Source organism: Callospermophilus lateralis, chromosome X (genome assembly GCF_048772815.1).
Source record: "Callospermophilus lateralis isolate mCalLat2 chromosome X, mCalLat2.hap1, whole genome shotgun sequence".
NCBI lineage: Eukaryota > Metazoa > Chordata > Mammalia > Rodentia > Sciuridae > Callospermophilus > Callospermophilus lateralis.
In genome coordinates, this window is record NC_135325.1 from 122390870 (window position 1) to 122411351 (window position 20482).

The following is a 20482-nucleotide window of genomic DNA, read 5'->3' on the forward strand; positions in this document are numbered from 1 at the left end:
CGGAAAGACATTTGTATCCAAAAAATGTACATAAGCCTAAGGTACTTTGGAAGGATATTCTAACAGGACAATGGAAAGGTCCTGACCCAGTGATTGTCTGGAGTCGGAGCTCTGTTTGTGTTTTTCCACAGGGAGAACAGCAGCCGATTTGGATTCCAGAGAGACTAACTAAAACAATTTCTACAAACCAAAAAGAAGATGATTTGACTCAAATCCATAACAACTGATATCCAGAACTCCAGCTTGGCTATTCTTACATCTGCAACAGTGATTAACCAGGATGCTTTTTTCAACATCTATTTTATTATTGCTTTTTCCCACATCATAAAGTTCTATTTTATTTTTGAGCTCATACAGACCTAGGTTAATGTTTTTCTGATCAGTTTTATTTTTTGACTGTGGAGTTTTTAAACATTGCAATGGAGATTTCACCTAGGTAAAGCTATAAGGCCTTTACTATTGTCTTATGTGTTGTATGTTACGTGTGCACATTTCTGTTTTGTGTTGTATGTCTGTATGTGCGTATGTCCATATATCATATATGAGGAGTGCTCATGAATAAATGGATCTGAATTTTTTTTATTATTCACGTGATTTTAATGGTTTAATTTAAATTGGGTAAACAGCTGTTAAAGATTGTTTTAATATGTGTACAAATAATCAGGTTAACAGATCTGTTTGTTTACTTTCACCTTTCCTTTTCATTATATTTAATAATTCTGTTCAGGATAATGTAAATTGTTCTAAAATTTTTTTTCTTAGTACCTGTTGAAATGTTACATTTTTTTTTTAACATCATTGTCAGAATTCCTATTTTCATCCCAGTGCCAGTGAAGACAAAGATGAAACCAAACTACAACTTCTTCGATAATTATCACAACAAACTGTATAAACTGATACATCAATGAATAATAACTCAACAAGTAATGCTCAATCAAGGAGTCGATTTATTTTGGGAGGAAATGGACATATTGATAGATTCCTCCGCTTTGAACTGCTTACAAAACTTGCCTGGACTACGTATCACTTGTATGCACTGTGATCTATCTGTTGATGCAGCGAATTATGGCAATGCTGGCGTATCTTTGCTGATGTGTCACCAGTGATACAATTTTTCCAAAGGAGCTGTCAATTGACTTGGTGTCGTGGCATTTCTGTATCCTCCTCCCTTCTACTAGTGATGGTCTAATTTTGGGGGCCAACAGAGGTGAGGCAAAGAACCTCACCCCCCCCCCCACTGGTGCATAGGCCTATCCACAAGTATGGCTGTATGCTGGACCGGTAGTCAGTGATGGGTATGATCCAATTGCAGTGGTATCAACCTAAGACAGGAGGCTGATGCCTAAAGGTCAGTTTTCCGATGACGGGTAAGAACCATATGTTGAATTGGACAAACCTAACAGGCAGGGTCCCTAGCCACATTGCTTGTTGCTTAATTAAACAGAAGGGGAGAGATGCTAAGAGCCACAGCCAAGTAATATGATACATGGCATTTTTGGTTGAAAGGTGACGCCAACAAGCCATTGAGATGATATGATTATGTTAAGATTTGCATTCATATGAATATTGGACTCCTGCTGTCCACCTTGGCCTGCTACGGGACTCCTGGAGAGTTCCCATTGGTTGGCGAAGTGCAGTAGGAGGGAATTCCGGAGAAGGAACCACCTCTTGGGTTCCGGGAGAATGCGGCGTGGGTCGATCGGGAATCTTCCCTGACGCGTACGGAGCATTGGCGGCAGTTTCAAAAAATAAAGTTTGTTCCTGCTTGAGTGGCTCGTGATTTTGTGCCCAGCCAGACTATGGCATTTGTCTACTGTGTTCTTTTTTTACTTTATTAATATGCTGTATTTCATGAATTGTTTCTTTATTCTTCTTATTGGTACATTTTTATTGTAGTATATTAGGCATGTACTGTGTTCTTTTGTATTTTTATTGCCACATTCATTTGTTTTAGGATTTAGGCATTCAAGTACATCACAAAATCTTCAGCTAGAGAAGATCAATGGGGGCTTAAAGAACTCCACTTCTTGGTACATCATAGGAATTAATGCAGTTGTTCTAGACTGAAAGTGAACAGTTTGCAGTATCTTGATATTCACAGAATGACAACTGTGCTATGAGTTTGTAATTTATTTTGTTTTTTTTTTCATTTTATATGGTCCCAAGGCTATTGTTTAGATACATACAATATATCAGAAAAAATATGACCCTATATTGCCTATATATGAATAATCCTAAGTATTTAGCTACTTGTCCAAATCATTCTGTTCATGTAAATATATCAGTGCAGAATTTTATTTTATTAACAGAAAATATAGTCAGTTCCCATATACTCTCTTAGTTTCCTATTATTAATATCTTGCATTGGTGTGGTTTATCTATTAAAATTGATGATCCAATATTGATGTATTATCATTAAATCAAGTCAATAGTTAATGTTAGGATTCAAAATTTGTGTTGCATAATTCTGTGTTCTGAAAATGCTTAATGCTAGGTGTTTACCATCATTGAATCATAAAGAATAGTTTCACTTCCCTAAAGTTTTCCTGTGCAGCATCCATCTGTCCCTCTTCTCCCTCATTTGGACTGCTGGAAATCATTGTTGTTTTTTTTCCTGTCTCCCTAATTTGCCTTTTTAGAAAATTATGTAAATGGCACCATACAATATATAGCCTTTTCAGACTGCTTTCACTTACTGATATGCATTGATGTTTTCTCCATGTCTTTTTGTGGCTGGATAGTTCCTTTCTTCTTATTGCTGAATAGTGTCCCATTGTATGGCTATGAAACTTAGGACTAAGCTTACTTTATTGCTCTTTGATGAACCATTTAACTATGACAGCCAACTCTTCTTTCTAAATCATAAAGTCCTCTATGCCAAACCATTGTGAAAATGCCTGTTTGAATAACCAGTCTATTTAGACTTATTTACTGGTGAATGTAAACAAGTGACTATTTAAGAAAAAAAAAACAATGGTCACTAATTTGGTCTGTCAATTCTATCAAGATGATTAAACTGGCTGGATTTGTGGGCCTAATCATGGCACAGTAGAAGGAACCTGACCCGGGAGTGAAGAACTTTAGTTCATAATCACAGCTCCTCCATCAACCTGAGAAAACTACTCATCTCTATGAAGCAATTCTCGAAGAGCTCCCTTACAGATTAGCTTACTCATCTGTGACATGAGATGCAATTTACATGCTGGAGCATATGTAGGGTAGTAGGACTGTGAACTAATAGATACGCCTTTTGCCCTGTGGGTATCTTTCTTGGACTTAGTTTCTTTCCAAGAGATGGGATGCATATTTCATGTCCCTGAAGTCTTTGCAGAACTTCCATGAAAAAGGATGAAGTACACAATTATCTTGAGGATTATTGGAGATAGACGGAGAATGACACTCTGAAAGCAGATTTTACTTTGACTCTGAAAAAGACTTTTTCCCCTTGTATTAATTATTAAGCGAAAAAAAGCCATTGATGATGAAAGCTATAGATGGAATTGGTTCTCTTTAGGTAAATTCTCCTCCCCTTCTGTCTGACAATGTCACAATGAGGTATAGCACTTTCTAACTTTAAACTCCTCTTAGCTGTCCAGAATTGATTTCCATGCATGCTTTTGAAGTTTTGGCTTTAAATACTGTATTCACAAATCTTCACCATGAAATATTTCAAATTTTCATTCCCTTTATCCTTTGTGGGGAAGAGAGTCTTTCTGCCTTGTTAAAAGAGAAACTTGGTATTTGTTCTTTCTTCTGCACATGAATTTGTTTTTCCTTAGAGACTCTTCACACCATATTGGGACTCTACACTAGGTTAAGCTCATAATCAGCCTCTGTGGAGAGAAATAGAATATCTGTGACCTTTGGGAGCACAGTTTAGAAAGGATAGTTGCCAATGTGCACAGAGCAGGCAAAGTTTCACAGTTTGAGGTCTTCACCAGGAGTCCCAACATTTTCCCACCTGCTCACTAGAAACTTTTCACTTAGCTATCATCACTTACAAACAATTCCTGGGACTCAAACCATTCATGACTGGGTGCTGGCAGAATGCCCCTCACCAGTCTCACTTCCTCCCAAATGTACTCTCTATTGCCCTATGTTTTAAGAATGTTTCTCTTCCCTGTGAAGCTATGCCTCCCATTCTCAAGACCTGAATCTGTACTGGCTTCAGAATAAAGTTCTAACCCCTAGGCCTGGTGTTCAGGGCCCTTTTTAGTCCATTATTCTACCTCCTACTTACCTTTCCAGGTGACTTGGGCATATTCTTCCAAAACACACCCTCTTTTAAAACACTTTGTGCTTCATGTCATACTTCCAGATGTTCCCTGACTATTTCATTTACTTATATATTGTGTTACCGTCTTCATTTTTGGGTTCTCCTCATCTCCTCTGCTTTTTTCTTCTCCTATTTATTCTTTATGCCTCAGTTCCAATGCCACAACCTTTGTGATGCCTACTCTAATCCTTAGTATTTTTCCCCCTCAGGAAATGGTATAAATAGACAAGGCCTTTGCTTATTCTCTATGGTGAAGAAAAGTAACACTGAGCATTTCCCAGAGTGACCTGGAGCCTTCATGAACATGGGCTACTCAAGCTCCTTGCTGGCTGCTTGTTCATAGCTATCCCTATAGGCATGTGCAGCTTATAGGGCCTAGCAGGGGCATAGCCCTCTTCCATGAAGAAGAAGGTCCTCTTTGGCAGAAAGCCAAAGGAGTTAGAAACCATAATGTAGGCCATCCAGACCTGTGCTGGGAAGAATGGGACAGTCAGACCCCCGGCCTGATGTAATCTTCCCATTTGCCCCAAGCAAGGCTACCCACAACAATACTTGGCTGACCATCCACCAGGCACAAAGCACTGGGCTGTGCTGAGCTACTTCTCTCAAGGAATTTATGGTCTAGTAGAGAAAATAGATCTCTGTATGTGGGTATATTAATTTTCTCAGGCTTCCATTACTATGTGCAGTAGACTGGGTAGCTTCAACAATGAAAGTGTATTGTATCACAGTTCTGGAGGTTACAACTCTGAAGTCAAGGTGTTGGAGTTGGTTCCTTCTGAGGGCTGTGAGGGAAAGATCTGTTCTAAGCCTGTCATCTTGGTTTGTAGATGGCCCTCTTTTCCATGTCTCTGCTCAACCTCTTCCTTCTGTATGTCTGTGTCCATATTTCCTCTATGACATCAGTCATATTGTACTAGGACCCACCCTAATGATCTCATTTTAATCTAATTAATTTTTAAAAGACCCTCTCATGAAATAAACTCACATTATTAGGTAATGGACATCTATATGGGGGGGCATAATTTATCCTATAACAATGCATAATGACAGCTTAGGATAAGAAGGGCCATTACTAGGGAAGGTCTGCACACAGAAGACTATTAGGACAAGAATAGGGCCATTCTGACTCACATTCACATTCTCTTGACAACACCACAATTCACCAGTCAGGAGTACCAGTCTGCCTTTAACTGAATAGACCAATAGTAAAGGACAGAGATAAATTTAAACTGAGAGCTATGTGGTTCTATGTGGTTCATTGTTATGTCAGCCATGAAATATTCTATTTGAGAATCCATGGCCATTGCTTCCTCTGTTCTGGTTCAGATTGATCTGGTTCAGATCAGAGGAAGGAAGGTCCATAACCCCCTTGGGAGGAGAAAAGATCTCCATAAACCTGTTCTCAATTTCCCCTTTCCTTGCCCAATCTGAGGAGTTAAAAGAGCATAAGCTTAGGGCATAGACTGATACAAATTCAAATCCAAGGTGGGATAATTGCTGGATTTTTTATTACGAACAAGAAAGTTACATCCCTCCATAGCCTCAGTTTTCTCTTCTGAAAAATGTGATGATAACTCTTGTTAGGCCTGATTATGGAAATAAAACAAGAACATTTGGGGTTAATCTCTAGATCCAGCTAAGCTTAGTGTGTCTTGATCTCTGTGGCCTGGCAGAGCCTGGTGTGGAGGCTGACCTGGTACAATGCTCAGGTCACCTGTGATAAGTTAATGAAGCATGAGTGACTGAATAAATGGATGAGTGTGAACAGTGTTCTTCCATTAGAAGTCCTTCTGCCAGTTGTGCCCATGAATTCAGAAGGAGGGTCTGTGTGTTTCTTTTGTACCCAGCACTGGGAAGGGGATATTTCTTTCCTTTTTGGAGGGTACAGAAATTAAAAAGAATGGGGTGAGGAAGGTGGGTAGAGAGTCAGGAAATATCACTGATCTGCTTCCCCTATGTCTATGTGCATTGGCCCAAGCTGGGTCAGGCTGCTAAACTCAGTGTTGGGTCAAGGTTGGGGAATGCAGGAGCTATACATAGGGGCTGGGTATCTGAAGTCCAGAATGTGGTATATGAGGAAAAGCAAGTAGCAGGCATAAAATAAAAAGAAAGTTGATGAGGGCTGTCTCCTTTACCTTATAGCCTAGCACAAAGTAGTCAGGTGGCCCAAATGGAAGACTAAAGTTTGCATTGGTATTTATACTTTCCTCTGACTTGCCTTCTGAAAGGCAAGAAGGGGATTGTTTTTTTTGTTGTTGTTGTTGTTGTTGTTGTTTGTTTGTTTGTTTTTAAATGGTGGATCTTTTCAGTTATACATGATAGTAGAATCCATTCTGATATAATTTTATAAGCATGAAATATATCTTATTCTAGTTAGAGACCCATTCTTATGGATGTACATGGTGGTGGGATTCACTGTGTTGTTTTCATATATGTACATGGGAAAATTATGTCAGGTTAATCCCATTCTTTCCTATTTCTATTTCCTCACCCTTTCCTCCATTCCCCATTATCTAATTTACTACATTTCTGTTCCTCCCCTCATTCCCTGCTTATTGTGGGTTAGCTTCCACATATGAAAGACAACATTCAAGTCTTGTTTTGGGGGGGCTGGCTTACTTCACTTAGCATGATAGTCTCCAGATCCATCCATTTGCTGGCGAATATCATAAAGTCATTCTTCGTTATCAATAATAATACTCCATTATGTATATATACCACATTTTCTTTATCCACTCATCTATTAAAGGATACCTAGGTTGGTTCCATAGCTTAGCTATTGTGAATTAAACTGCTATAAACATTGATGTGGTGCATCACAGCAGTATGCTGATTTTAAGTCCTTTGGGTATAAACCAAGAAGTGGGATAACTGGGTCAAATGGTGCTTCTATTCCAAGTTTTCTAAGGAATTTCCATACTGCTTTCCATAATGGTTGAACCAATTTGCATTCCCACCAGCAATGTATGAGTGAACCTTTTCCCCCACATCCTTGCCAACATTTATTTTTAATTGTATTTTTGATAGTTGCCATTCTGACTGGAGTGACATGAAATCTCAGTGTAGTTTTAATTTGCATTTCTCTAATTGCTAGAGATGTTGAAGAATTTTTCATATATTTGCTGGCCATTTGTATGTTGGCGCTTCTGTGAAGTGCCTATTCAGTTTCTTTACTCATTTATTGATTGGGTTATTTGGTTGGGGTTTTTTTGGTGTTTTTTGAATTCTTTATATATCCTGTAAATTAATGTTCTACCTGAAGTGCAGGTAGCAAAGATTTTCTCCTGTTCGGTAGGCTTTCTCTTCACACTCTTGATTGTTTCCTTTGCTGTAAATAAGCTGTTTAGTTTGATGCCATCCCATTTATTGATTATTGATTTTACCCCTTGAACTTTAGGGGTCTTTTTAAGGAAGTCAATTCCTGAGCTGATATGTTGGAGTATCGGGCATACCTTTTCTTCTAGTGTCTGCAAGGTTTATGGTCTAATATCTAGGTCTTTGATCCACTTTGAATAGAATTTGGTGCAGAGTGAGAGATAGGGGTTTAATTTCATTCTACTACATATTGATTTCCAGTTTTCCCAGCACCATATGTTGAAGAGGCTATCTTTTCTCCAATGTATGCTATTGGCACCTTTGTCTAGTATGAGATAACTATATTTTTGTATGTTTGTCTCTGTGTCAGAAAGGGTCTTTTAAGTATATGCTGTCATCATATTCTTTTCTGTTTAATTGTCACAAATATAAAATCAAATAAATAAGTACATCAGGAAGTAGTAGAGCTATGATTTATACCCAGGTATCTCTGACTCTAACGCCTGCCTCCTGTCTATTAGGTTACACTATCTATAATGAAAAGAGAATGGCAGAGGGAAGCGAAGACCTTGGGTTTGATTTCTAGCTCTGCCACATGCTGGCTGGTGACCAAAGGAAGTTACATAAATGTTGAGCTTCAGTTTCATTATCAGTTAAGTGGAGGTAATACCACTGCACATACACAAATGTGAACATGTACAGGTCACTGGAAGAGTTAAATGAGAGAGCATGAGGGAATGTTCTCTTTGTAAAATGTACCCCAATTTAGCTCACAATCTGTTGTCCGACTTGGTATATATGCTTACCTTCAGGTGCCACCTCACTTCCTGCTGAAAGTCCACCCTCATATTAAGTCATTTCATATTGCCAATCCTGAGAACTCCTGCCTTCCCAGAGCTTCAGTTAGGTTCACCCTTCAAAATTCCCTGTTAGGTTATTATCAGCACTATCCCCCATCTCTCTCTCTCACACACACACACACACACACACACACACACACATCAAGAAGATGGGTGTGGTATGTCAGTCACTCACTTAAAAACCATGTTCCAAGTGTCTTCTGTTTTGTCTCATCCTCTAGGAAGTTGCTGCTTGGAGCTAAATGTTGGTCCTGCAGACACACAGAAAGGCTTGGTTGAGCTGAGCCCCAGAAGTAAAATGAGTGAGTGAGTTGATTAATGTTTGGTAGAACATGTCTGAGCAGGAAGGGCCAGTCTGGTGAGCCAGGGCTAGTCAACAGGTGGTCCTTCTCTTGTTTCTATTGTTTAAAACAATCCTAGATATGCTCAAGGCTTCTCTTTGCTAGGGCCATTGTGATGATGCCATATGTATTTTCGCCCTAACTCCTGGGAAAGGGCTTCTCTCAAGGCAACTATAAGTAATAAGAAAGGTGACTTATGTATTCCTAGCTCATATCCACTCCTTCTCTTGATCATCCCTAGCTCTGTTACTCAAGTGGTAGGAGGCAAGCACTAAGTAGGAATAGCAAGAAGCACTGCGGTGTCAGTGTCAGGCAGCTGGAACCTGATCCTAGCTTGGTCCTGCTCTGCTTTGCTCTTAGGTATGCAAAAGTTCTTGCCCTCTGAAATTTTGTTCCTTCATCTTTCAGATAAACATATTCGGCTTATTTTACCTCTGAGCTACCTTGCCACTTGAACCTTCCTTACATCCAGGCCTATAATTTGAGTTGTCTAATCAGGGAGCTGAAAGGTCTTCTGGTCAGGTTAGGAGTTGTTTTCCTGCCAGTCTGAGTAAGGGCTTCAGGTTGGCCTGCTCATATCAACCCCATGTTTACTAGGAAGCTCCAACCATTCCATGACCCCAGATCAGAAATAGCCATTTATTGTCCTTCTAGACATTCCAAGTGGAAAAAGGATCATTCTTTTAAGTAGCTACTAGGCTTGAATCTACTTTTTCACAAATATTTTCCACTTCTTGGTTCATTGGCCTCTGAATAACCTAAAGTACATAAGAGATGATATGTGTCCCAGCCCCAAATTTTGGACTAGGTGGACATTAAATTCTGCATCACACTGAGATTCCACCTTGCAACAATAGCTCAATCCTGAACAACTCCATCTCCTTTCCACAGATACTTGGCTTAAGAAAAACAAATATTTTTCCACAGTTAACTCTCTCACTCCAATCCTTCTCTATACATGCTAAATCTCAGTTTAGGAAGAAAAAACATATTTATCACATTCTTGCATGGCCATTTTATATCAGATTGAGTGGGTGACAAGCAGGGAAACTGGAAAGGAAATGCCTGTAATATTTAGTTAATGTGGTCATCATATTTGTTTTGGCTGCATCTCCCCAAATGCAAATACAAATGTCCTACTTAATTTGCATGTGGGTCTTTTTCAACAAAGGGAGGACTAGGAGAACCAGCCCAGGTCCTACAGTGATTTTGGAGCAGAGGGAGGCATTAGCTAAGGCTCTGAGAAGTAGTGCTAGGCTCCAGGTAGCTGGTCTCTAGTAAGTTTCTAAGGGGTAGAGGCCACAGCAAATACTTATCTTAACTGAGAGCAGCTGAGAAACACCAAAATTCAGTTTTAGAGAAGCCCATTCACTGGTCCCAATTACAGAGAAGGCCATGGGAATGGAAGGAGCACTGGATTTGAAGTCAAATCTGATTTCTACCTCTTAACATTGGGTGAGTCTCTTAGTTCTTTGGAGCCTCAGTTTCTTCCTTAGTAAAATGGGGTTAAAATTCCTGCTCTTCCATCCTCATATGGCTACAGTGAAGATCCAGAGATTTTGTCAATTATTTTAAGAGCATGATATTTTATTATTGTATTTTCTAAATAAGAAGGCTACAGAATACCTATAGAGCAAAACCAGGCAATAGTTCTGTTTTTAGGTGGACTAAGAACAGCTCATGCAAAGGAAGTTGTATGAAACATGTAGGATTATTCTTATGAATGTACAGGGACATGAATCCTGGATGTGAAGCCAGAGAGCAGCTTTACCCACTCAGCCATCTGGGGAGGCTGGCTGCCCCCACTAGCTCCTCTCACTTTCCCTATCTGCACCATGTAGTGTTGGCCTAGACCCTCTCCCCAGTCCTTTTCAGCTCTCAAACATGGTGCAGAGCAATTACACTTTCCAGAGGTTTTGCATTTCACTGTACCTTTGCAGATAGGAATTTCCACATTTTTGTAGGACCAACCCTTTGGCCTATAGGTACATTAGCAGCACTGGTTTTGAGCTCAGCAGTTGCTAGAGCATTAGTTAGTGCTGTGGAGGGAAAGCATGAGATCTGTAGGGAGAGCCATGGAGTCCCGTCCAAAAGTCCTCCAAACCTCAGTTATCCTGAAGCACAAACAAATGCCATCACAGGGAGCTTCTGCCTGGGACAATTAAGCTTCCCCTAGTCCAATAAGCCTCATGATCAAACAGACACAAGGCCACATACTCAGGCCAGTTTCCCAAAGAACCACCCAGGCAGAAGGACCATAGCATTTAGGTGAAATTTGACATATTTTCAAAGAGTTGGATTTAAATTTACACAAACTCATTGGCTCCCCGGAAGGCTTCTGCTCCTCACTTCTCCCTGGTCCTGATAAAACTTAGCATCCAAGATATTGTATATGTTCAAATCATTTGGGTAGTTCAGTTAGAAGGGTCACCTCTGCTAGAAGCTAGGGTCTTTGCATTCTCCAATTTCATTCTTTCACCCTACTTCACTACATTCCATCACCTCCTGTTAGCAGGATCTCCTCTACCTGACATTCAAGGGCTTTCCTAGTTTATCTATTCAGTGAGGAGCAGTGGGAAAAAGCTGGATTTAGAATCACACAGATCTGAGTGTGAATACCCTATTTCATACTCATATGTGACCTTGGAAAATGACTTCACTTTTCTTTCTGAGCTTCCATTTATTCATCTGTCAAAGTTTGATAATAATACTTCATGGAACTGTTGTAAGGAATGAAGAGATAATAGTAAATGTACAGCATCTGGCTCAGGGCTTGACCATTATGTCTGCTCAGTTATCAGTGGCTGTGAACACTGCAGTGTGATTCCATGGTACACAATTTGGCCTCAACATCCTCTCCAACTTCTCATCCCATTCTTACCCTGCCTCCATATGTTCTGGTCAGATTTGGCCTTCTCTGTTACTCCAAGATTTTCTGAGCCTTCCTTTGCCTTTATATCTTTGCCTCAGCTTGTCTATTTAACTGGAATGTCTTTTCCTTTATCATATTCACCAGTCTAAGAATCTGACTTTTATTTCATGGCCCAGCTCAAAATAAGCTCTTTTGGATCTCCTGTTGTGATCATTTTTTCCTCTGAGCCCCTATAACCCTTCTCTCATGGCACTCAGCACCCTCTCTTTTAGATCAGGGTGGCCAGTTACTCAAGTTGCTCAATGGACTGAGTTCCTTGAAGGTACACATAGGATCTGCTTCACCTCAAGCACTGAGCACACAATAGAATAGCACTGATTACAAAGTTTGATATGGAGTAGTAACTTTGTCAGGATCCATGGAGTACAAGGTCATATGTAGAAATCTGCAGAGGATTGATTTTCTAATCAATTGATTTTCTAATATTTGACTAGATCATACTGGCCTGAGTACCAGAGTATACATTCCCCAGGGAGGCCAAGTGGGTTTGGATCTCTTCAATCAGAATATCTAAGTTTGGATTCTAAGAAGCTGCCCCACATTCACATACCCAGAGACAGACCCACAGGTAGTTCTGTCTGGGAAAGTGAATAGTTACGAGGGGTGTCATCTCCCCATATATGAACATACTTAATCAGCAGACTCCATCTACCTATATTGCTTTGAAGTTTTGGATCCAGACTGAAACAGTCTAAGGAAAGGGAAATATGCTATATGGCAATGAAAGTCAAAACTTTGGGGTCAGGGAGACCTGGGAGATAATCCTTACCCCTCCCCCCTTACTAGCTGTGTGATCTTAGCCAAGTCACTTCACCCTTCTGTATCTTGTTTGTGATGGGTCAAATGGGGAGGATCAGGAACAGATTGGAGCACACTGAGGGTATTTTGGGGGCTAATGGTATGTTTCTTTTCATTGTAAGGGGTACTGTAGCATAGATGGGCATTCCTTATGCCCCATTTAAGGGAACTTATACCATAAAGTACCAAAGTACTTCTTCACAATAAATCCATGTCCATGAGACTACCATGAGATGTGGACCCTGAGGAGAATAGTTCAGAGAGGTCCTACAAATGGTAGCTATTACTGAGGATGTGTTAGCATGAGGACAATTTGCAACTATCACATTTACTATTCTGGTGAAGGTTGTCTACGTGAATCTCATAGGAGTTTAACAAAAAGTGTGGCTCTTCCAGGAAGAGATGCTTCCTCCCCCACTCTTTGGTACCAGGGATTGAACCCAGGGGTGCTAACCACTGAGACACATTCCCATCCATTTTTTTTTTTTTTAATTTTGTGACAAGATTTTGCTAAGTTACTTAGGGTATCGCTAAGTTGCTGAAGCTGGCCAGGAACTTGTGATCCTCCAATCTCAGCCTCCTGAATAACTGGGATTACAGGCATGCACAACCATCCCTGGCTAGAAAGAGCTACTTTTGATCAATATGATTGATTGATGATTGGAGGCATTAAGGATGGTCTGGTGGTAGATGCCTCATTAAATCTCCAATAGATTTCATCTGCAGAGCTTCTGTGTAACACTTTGTGCTTTGTCCTCTATGGACTTAGGGGACCAGTTTTCCATCCCTTGGTAGTAACCTGGATGAGCCCTCTTGTGGGCTGGGCTATATCTTTGACAAGTTGTTCTGGAGAATATGAGGAGGTAGATGGGATGCAGAGACAGGTCCCTTCAAAAACAACAAAGAAGGCCTTGGCATTGACAAAAGTGGCAAGGAGAATGTGTATGTGGCTTGTGCAGGTGTTGGTATCTGAAGTGGGGGCTCATCTGGAGGATCAGCTTGGTGATGAGAGCTTGGAGATACTGGAAATATGGTGCTTGATGATACATTTCCAGATGCTGAGCTACTCACAGAAAAAGCCTTTCAGAGGGCTGGAGTTGTGCCTCAGTGGTAGAGTGCTTACCTTGCATATGTGAGGCACTGGATTTGATCCTCAGCACCACGTAAAATATAAATAAAATGAAGTTATTGTGTCTGTCTATAATTAAAAGAAATTTTTAAAAAAGCCTTTCAGCAGTAGGGAAATAAGGGGATTATCTGTCACCTCTGGTAGAGGCCAGATAGAAGCAGGAAAGAGGGATAGGACCTGACTGAAATACACTGGGACTTAGGGCAGTTGATCCTGGTCCAGCAAGGAAATATAGTACTCAGCAGGGAAACAGAGGCAGAGCCCATCTATATGGATTTGGCCAACATGGATGGAGTAGGGAAAGGCTATGTCTTTATAGGCACAAGGTCACAGGCCTCCCTAACCCCACCAACTTCTTGTTGTGGGACAGCAAGACAGAGTCTGCTGAGTGAGCCCTGCTAGGGGCTAGGCTAAGGTCCGGCCTGGGGCCTGATCCTGGCTGTGAGTAGTTGGCTCTGGTAGGGACTGACAGGCTGGCTGACATTCACTGCTGGCTTTTTAAAATCTGTTTTCACTTGGATACTACACTGAAAATTACTTGGCTACTTTATTCCTCACTCATTCAACCAATATTTATTTATTGGGCACCTGCTCTGGTCAGGCCCTCTGCTCTCTTCTGAACACACTAGTGACACTGATGGCTATCTCTTCATAGATCATTTTTCGTCTATGTGGGCACAGGTGCTCACTCAGCAGACTCTGTCTTGCTGTCCCACAGCAAGCAGTTGGTGGGGTTAGGGAGGCCTGTTACCTTGTGCCTATAAAGACATAGCCTTTCCCTACCCCATCCATGTTGGCCAAGTCCATATAGGTGGGCTCTGCCTCTGTTTCCCTGCTGAGTACTATATTTCCTTGCTGGACCAGGATCAACTGCCCTAAGTCCCAGTGTATTTCAGTCAGGTCCTATCCCTATAAGCAAATAGAGCATGGTAAGGAAAAGATGATGCTAGAGTCCAGTAGAGGGTACCTGACCCCTAAGAGGCATCTTCCTGGAGAAAAAAAACAACTGGTTACTAGCACTCTTGTGGCTGCAGTGCAGGAGGGAAAGTCAGTACCTACCTCTTCTCTTCCTTACTTCCTTTGACAAGCACTATGCAGAGCTTACTTGTGGGGGTAGGGAGGGGAGAAGGGGCATGTGTGAGGACAAAATTAGGAAATTTTTGTCTTCTCCCCATGACTCATTTGATTTAATTCTCACAGCTGGAACCAGGAAGTAAGCCCAAACCCTCAGGTAACTGATGATTAAAAAACCATCTGTCTTTAAGGACTTTCTCTGTTGCAGGCCAGAAACTAGCAGGATGGGAAAGAGTCTTGGGGGGAGGAGCAGAAATAGCTTATTTGGGGCCCGGGAATTTTCTCCAAGTTGGCAGCAAAGCTTCATGGGAAAATGAAACCCCCAGAGATCTCCAGACACTTTCTTCTTCTGGGATGAGAGGGACTTTTCCTTCAGTGAAGGCTATACAAAGGCCCTACATCCTACTGGGAGAAAAGATTTCTCTTCTAATGATTGAAAACTAAGGGTTTTATTCCACAAAGGGATGGAGAATGGCAAGTATGGCTTGCTGGGGAATGAGTACTGCAGGGCCTAGGAAATTCAGTCTGAGAAAGAACAGTAACGCCCTGCAGCTCAGGATCCATGGAGAAATAGCATCACTAGGGAAGCTCAACACCAAAGGAAAGGCGTGGCTGTCTCCTCCCAGAGAGGATGGTTACAGCACAGGAAAAAATCACCACAGGCTATAGTAGAAATTGGAATGGTAGTTTTTGCTTTTTAAAATGGTCCAGCAAGTATTAGGAGGCAAATTATACTGCGCCAGAATCCATGGCAGGGAAAGGAGGAGGCAGCTCTCAGTGGGCTTTCTGGCCTCTTTCCATCCTAAAATGGCCTATTTTTCTACCTAGAGTAATAAAATGCACTTGTCTCCCTGGCACTTGCTCCCCACCCTGTCTTGCTGTGTTCCATTTTCAGAAAGCCACCAAGAAAAGCAGCCTTGGGCTGCTTCAGGGTCATGTGTTCGCTTCTGCAACTGTCTGCTCTCTGGGCTATTCAGCCATTCTGTTTGGCTGGCAGGACTCTGAGTACCACTCCCTTCTTGGGCCAATGCTGTTGTTTATGGGACAACTCAAAGACACCCCCATTGGAGGTCACTTTCAATTGATAACCCTAGGAATGATGAGGATTCATAAAATCCCTGTGAGGCCAACCCCTCTCTCTTCTCTTATCCATCACTATGCCAGTTTTGATTGCAAAGGGTTGGGTTTGGCCTGGAGAGCAGCGCCAACCCATCCCTGTTTTCCCCAAATGCAGACTGAAATTCTCCAAAAGATATTTCTGAGAGAAGAAGGACAAAGAAGACAATCAGAGAATTATTTTGAATATATGATATTTTTCTCTAAAATAATGGGACTCACATGTGTTTATACTGGAGTGACAAAGAGAGATAAGTTTAGAGCCAAAAAGTGTGAGTTCAATTCTCTCTTTGTCACAGACTAGTTATGTGACCTTGGAAAAGCTGATTCTCTTCTCTGGTCCTGTTTCCTCATTGGTAAAGGGACACTAACACATCTACTCACAGGCTTGTTAAGGATGAAATGAGGTAAAGGATGTGGCATTGCTGGGAAGTGGTGGCAAGCTTCTCATCAAGTCCTCCACACAGTTTTGAGTGAGTGTTCAGGGTTTACCTTCAGGTCTAGCCAGCCATTATCATTTCACAGCTGCTTTCATCTCAGTAACCCAACAGCTTTCTGAAAGAATATGGACAGGGTAGATGATTAAGCAAGGAAATCTGGATTTGGATGCAAAGGGTGATTGCTATCAACTGTCTCCGAGGACCACCTTCACAAATCCACAGGGTTCTAACAACAGCGGCTATGAGAAAAAGGAGAGAGCCTCTCAATGGGGCTAATTTCTTTTTAAAAACATTTTTAAATACCTTTATTTTATTTATTTATTTTTATATGGAGCTGAGGATCGAACCCAGGCCTTACATGTGCTAGGTGAGGGCTCTACTGCTGAGCCACTACCCCTACCCTCACTGGGGCTCATTTCAAGGGAGACACTTCCTTCTTCTTTTGGTTCCTTTGCTTACAGTTTCAGTGTCATGATATCTCCTGTATAAAAGAGCATCTATGTAAATATCTAGTAAGTTGTACCATGTAGGTTTCTATTTTTCTGTTAACTGAGACTGTTAGGGAGTTGATATTCCCTGTTCCAGTAGTGCTCAATTCCAGTTATGATTATGCTTTTGGAAACTGGAATGTGATGATGTGAGTTTGCCCAGTAGCAATTTAAGTAGGATAGTAGGAATAGTAGGAAGCCATTGTAGAGCCTTACTCTTTCCCTGAGGAATATATTGTTATTCTCCCTATTTTACAGCTGAGGAATTGGTAGCTGAGAGGTGAAGTGATTTTCCCAGTGTCACATAGCAGCTAGGAAGTGACAGAGCCTGCATATAAACTTCACAGATCATGCCTTGCTTTATTAGAAAGGATCTTATGAGCCAAGACTTTCAGAACACTTTTGTTCAATGCAAAGGATTAAAGCACTGATTGCTCAGGGTGGAATCTCTTTGTCTGACTGTTTCCAATTGCCTCTGGAAAACATAACATCTCTGAGTGAGAAGAAGTGTACTGAGTAGTGTACCCCACAAGGATATATCCATTCAGAACCTGTGCATGTGATCATATTTGGAAAAGGTGTATCTTCAGATTTAATTAATTAAAAATGAAAATGAAATAATCCTGGATTTAGGGTGGGCCCTAATTACAATGACTAGTGTCCTTATAAGAGGCAGAAGACACACGTGTAAAAATGAATATAGAAATTGAAACAGTATGGCTAGAGGCCAATGAAGGCCACGATTCTACTCCAGAACTTCAGAAGGAACACAGCCCTAATGATGGTTTTGTTTTGGACTTTTGGCCTCCACCATGTGAAAGAATACATTTATGTTGTTTAAAACTATCCAGTTTGTAGAAATTTGTATGGTAGGCCTAAGAGACTAATATAGGGAATGAACCCTAGAAAGAGTCTTGATGCACCATTGCTCTTCAGAAGCAATTGAGGGTCAAGGTACATAGGAGTAAGTATCAATACCACCAATCTTTTGAAAGTGTCAGGAGAGAAACAGAGGGTGAAATTGGCTTCTTCCACGCAGACCAACAGCCCTCTTCACTCAGAAACTTCCAGTCCAATGATTAGAGTCCATCATGAGTGGCAGAAACATCTGCCTGCTGACTATTCAAGAGGAGTCTTTGTTCCCAGCAGTATCCAGGGAACCCGGGGAGTGGCCAGTCATAATGACCCTCAGAAGGGCTCCTGCATTCCAGTTAATTTACCTCTTGCTCACTTAAGGTGTATTTCATCCCTTCTGGTGCATTTTGTTTTGTACCTGATAAAATGAAGATAAAATGAGTTAGAGAGGGAATGGAGATGAGAGAAAAGTATATTTGTTTGCTGAGTATGTTAGTCAGCTTTTAGTCATTGCCAAATACCTTAGAAAATCTAACTAGAGGAGGAAACATTTATTTGGGCTCATAGTTTCAGAAGTTTCAGTCCATAGTCTACTGGTTCCATTGCTGTAGGGCCTTTGGTGAAGCAGAACATCATGGTAGAGAGGACATGGGATAGCAGAACTGCTCATCTCATGGCAGACAGGAAAGAGAGAGAGTTAGGAAGGGGCTGGGGACAAGATATACTTTTCCAGATTATGCCCCCAGTGACCCACATTTTGCAATTAGGTTCCACCTCCTGTATTTTCCACTCTTTCCCTATAATGCCATCAAATAATGAACACTTGCAGGATATAAAATCAACACTCATAAGTCTAAGGCATTCCTGTATATCAGTGACAAACACTCTGAAAGGGAAATCAGGACAACCACCCCATTCACAATATCCTCAAAAAAATAATAAAATATTTGGGAATCAACCTAACAAATGAACTGAAAGACCTTTACAACGAAGACTACAGAACCCTAAAGAGAGAAATAGAAGAAGATCTTAGAAGATGGAAAGATATACCCTGTTCATGGATAGGCAGAATTAATATCATTAAAATGGCCATACTACCAAAAGTACTCTATAGGTTTAATGCAATGCCAATCAAAATCCCAATGGCATTCCTCGCAGAAATAGAAAAAGCAATCATGAAATTTATCTGGAGAAATAAAAGACCCGGAATAGCAAAAGCAATTCTAAGCAGGAAGAGTGAAACAGGTGGTATAGCGATACCAGATTTCAGACTATACTATAGAGCAATAGTAACAGAAACAGCATGGTACAGGTACCAAAACAGGCAGGTAGACCAATGGTACAGAATACAGGACACAGAAACTAACCTACAAAATTACAACTACCTTATATTAGACAAAGGTGCTAAAAGCATGCAATGGAAAAAAGATAACATCTTCAACAAATGGTGCTGGGAGAACTGGAAATCCATATGCAACAAAGTGAAATTAAATCCCTTTCTCTCACCATGCACAAAAGTTAATTCAAAATGGATCAAGGAGCTAGGAATCAAATCAGAGACTCTGCATCTAATAGAAGAAAAAGTTGGCCCTAATCTCCATCTTGTGGGGTCAGGCTCCAAATTCCTTAATAGGACACCTATAACACAAGACTTAAAATCAAGAATCAACAATGGGACGTATTCAAACTAAAAAGTTTTTTTTCTCAGCAAGAGAAATGATAAGTGAGGTAAACAGGGAGCCTACACCCTGAGAACAAATTTTTACCCCTCATACTTCAGATAGAGCGCTAATCTCCAGAGTATACAAAGAACTCAAAAAGTTGAACAACAAAAAAAAAAACAAACAACCAATCAACAAATGGGCCAAAGATCTAAACACACACTTCACAGAGGAGGATGTACAATCAATCAACAAGTACACAAAAAAAAAAATGCTCACCATCTCTAGCTATCAGAGAAATGCAAATTAAAACCACTCTAAGATACCATCTCACTCCAGTAAGAAAGGCAGCCATTATGAAGTCAAACAACAATAAGTGCTGGCGAGGATGTGGGGAAAAAGGTACACTTACAATGTAGTGGGACTGCAAACTGGTGCAGCCAATTTGGAGGGCAGTATGGAGATTCCATGGAGAGCTGGGAATGGAACCACCATCTGACCCAGCTATTCCCCTTCCCAGACTATACCCAAAAGACCTAAAAAGAGTATACTACAGGGACACAGCTACATCAATGTTCATAGCAGCACAATTCACAATAGCTAGACTGTGGAACCAACCCAGATGCCCTTCAACAGATGAATGGATTAAAAAATGTGGCATTTATACACAATGCAATATTACTCAGCATTTAAAAATAACAAAATCATGGCATTTGCAGGGAAATGGATGGCACTAGAGCAAATTATGCTAAGCGAAGTTAGCCAATCCCTAAAAAACAAATGCCAAATGTCTTCTCTGATAAAAGGGGGGTGACTCAAAACAGAGTAGGAAGGAAGAGCATGAGAAGAAGATTACCACAAACAAGGAAAAGAGGATGGAGGGAAAGGGAGGGAGAAGGGGAATTGCACGGAAGATGGAAGGAGACCCTCATGGGTTCACAAAATACATATACGATGGTGTGAGGGGGAAGGGAAGAAAAAAAAAGAGAGAGAGATAAGTGTCACAGTAGAATGGGTAGAGAATAATGATGGGAGGGGAGGGGAGGGGAGGGGGGATAGGGAGGGCAGCAGAATACAACTGACACTAGGATTGCTGTATGTATACACATGGATGTATAACCAGTGTGATCCTGCAATCTGTATATGTGGAAAAATGAGAGTTCATACCCTATTTGAATCAATGTATGATATGTC